This window comes from Acyrthosiphon pisum, chromosome A2 (genome assembly GCF_005508785.2).
Source record: "Acyrthosiphon pisum isolate AL4f chromosome A2, pea_aphid_22Mar2018_4r6ur, whole genome shotgun sequence".
NCBI classification, from domain to species: domain Eukaryota; kingdom Metazoa; phylum Arthropoda; class Insecta; order Hemiptera; family Aphididae; genus Acyrthosiphon; species Acyrthosiphon pisum.
The window spans coordinates 33282672-33285611 of NC_042495.1; the positions used below are offsets into that span (position 1 = coordinate 33282672).

Consider the following 2940-nt stretch of genomic DNA (forward strand, 5'->3'; position numbering starts at 1 on the left):
GCCATATATATTGTTCTGAGTATCCATTTCCACTTGACGTCGTACACACATTTCGTCAATGACTACATTGCAGTAAACGGACTCAGACTTTGCTTTAATAGCTATTGTATTAAATGATTCCTTGGTGAAACCTGGTTTTCCATCAACTACCATATACCAGCGTCTCAAAGTACGAGGGTGTGGTAAGATTTTACCAAAACTTTTTCTAACAAATAAATACGCCCGAGGAGAATAGTATTGCAATGTAACAGCAAATCTTTTAATTTCATCGTTATAAGGTCCTTGTGATTTACCTTTTGACAAAACATTATTAATTATATTTTCCAACACATCAGAACCAAGAGCCTATATAGAATAAGACAAAAATCATAAAATTATTTAAAACAAACCAATTGGTACCTAAATTTATTTATTAATAGGTTATATCATTAGGTAATATCATTAATCATTATAATAATATACTAACGATAAGTAGGTTATGTACATAAAATAAACATAAACAACAAAATATGTTAAATTTTTTTCTTAAATTAATTATTTATTTATGTATAATAAACAAGTAAAGACAGTAAGCACCAACTAAATACCAATTATTAGTCAATACATATAATTACTACAATAATAATAATAATACTACAAATACATATAAGATACTATATAATACCACAATTTAAAATAATAATTTTTGAAGTATTTTAAACTATTCTACATCGGTAATTTGAACTTGTCCAGTTTTATTAAATGTGTACACACATTATAATTTATAATATCTACCTTCAAATTACATGCTGCTGAATCAGAAATTAAATTTTTAGCAGATAATGTAAAAATTATGTCTTTAAGTGAGACAACTTTTTGTAATAACCGTTTGTTTTTTTGTCTTAATAATTTATTTTTTTCCCTTAAGTTAGCCACAGTGAGTTTTGTAAGATTTAGATTTCTTTTGGCTCTTCTGGGTGTTAAAAAATCACTAGTTTTTAAATCACCAAACCGTGTTGTATTTATTATTTTAATTTTTTTTCTAGGACTGGTCAATTGTAAATTATCAGTAGAGAATAATGACCTAGGAAAGAAATTATTATTTATTCATATTATACAGTTATTTGTTTATTACAGAGGACTTACCTTTTACACTTTGGTGTCTCAGCTGATGATTCGGAACATTCAGTGTAAGAGACAGATAATACTGGAGTTTCAATATTTGAATCTCTGAAATAGAATGCAATACATAATTTAACTAAAATAAGTACAATTATAAACTATTTTATAATTTTTAAGGATTAAGGGTATACTGTAGTTGACCTGGCAAAGAAATTATCATTTATTAATATTATACAGTGTTTTGTTTATTATTATACTTACCTTTTACACTTTGGTGTCTCAGCTGATGATTCGGAACATTCAGTGTAAGAGACAGATAATACTGGAGTCTCAACATTTGAATCTCTGAAATAGAATGTGATACATAATTTAACTAGAAAGTCCAATTATAAAATAAGGATTATGGTCATACTCTAGCTCTGCAAATCCAACAGAAACAACATTGTACTTTTGTGGTATTGCCTCGGATAACAAACAGTTGTATTTAGGATCTTCATCACAAACTTTGTAGTCATTTTTTTTAAAATGTAATGAACATATCCTATGCCATGTCTTTACTTCATTCAGACATAATAATTCCATCCATTTAGCCTTCTTTTTTTTGTCTTTAGGAAACCTTTAAATAATAATATATGACTAAACAGTTAAATATATATATATTGTTATTATGTTATGTTTGAATAAACTAATACATGCAGCACCTACATAGCATATTGATTGTTTAGTTCTTATATTACTTACGAATGAAATGACAAATCTCTATCACTTTTAGCACTACTACGGCATACACAACACCTTAGCACCATTTTAAATTTTAACTTATAAATATTTTATATAGTAATAAAAACTAATATTTTTAGTCTATTATAAGGAAGAATTATAAGATAAAAGATGTATAATTATCTAATACGAATTTCAATAGAATATATAATTTATAATTCATAAATTTATAGTACTATAATAATATCATTAATATTTATTATTTGGAAGAAAATTTGAAATGTTTAATCATTAATTATTTTGGCGGTTTTATTTTTGATAATGTGATAAGAAAGCCTCAATTGCCTCTCCTTAAACTTCTCCTCCGGGAACGCTGCCTCAAATATATTTAACATAGACGTGGCTAGGGCACTATAGATACAGGTATGCTACGCCGCCATTTTGCGACTAATAATGTTATGTGAATTTGAATTTCTCCCCCTTTATTTTATCATTTTATCATTGATAAATGAGTCGCAAAATGGTGGCATAGCATACCCATTCTATGTAGAGCCTTAACGTGGCCTATCCATATCTTTATTATCTATGGTTTTGTGTGAGACGCCGGCCATGTGTGAGTTTGTTATCATATACTTATCACAGATAACTATTTCAAATCATGGTCATGTTTGAGCCAAGTGGGTACCGCGGCTCCGTAGTTGTACTGCCGTCTAAAATAATATTATATTATTATCATAATGCCGCACATAATTAGGTAATTGTTGAATATATATTAATTTTTACCTGCTATGTTATTATTTTAGTTGTTGTGTGATGCATAGATAACTTAAAGACTGAGTTTAACAATTTGTTGATTATATAATATTATTATTTGTTTTAAAGACTATTACAATATTATTCAAATAGTCAAATGTTTTATTTGAAAATTAAAAATAGGTATTGGTTTTTATATTAAAATAATATACCTATAATTAAAGAGATTGTATAATAATTAGACGATAAAAGTAAAATATCATGAAATGTGTAAAACTTGTAACTCACTATGATTGTGTATTATTCATATTAAAACGCTTGTCAAGTCAGGGATCGGCTTGTAAACTTTCTTGATTTTTAATTTTT

The 2940-nt window shown here is 27.0% G+C and overlaps 1 protein-coding gene and 1 long non-coding RNA gene across 3 annotated transcripts in view; one reads left to right on the plus strand and one right to left on the minus strand.

Annotated features, from left to right (window-relative positions):
• Window positions 1-2940, minus strand: part of LOC100574055 — a 158945-nt gene that overhangs the window by 149352 nt on the left and 6653 nt on the right. The gene's annotated exons all lie outside the window — the stretch shown is intronic.
• LOC100571458 overlaps window positions 1-2940 on the plus strand; it is a 55604-nt gene that overhangs the window by 5854 nt on the left and 46810 nt on the right. The gene's annotated exons all lie outside the window — the stretch shown is intronic.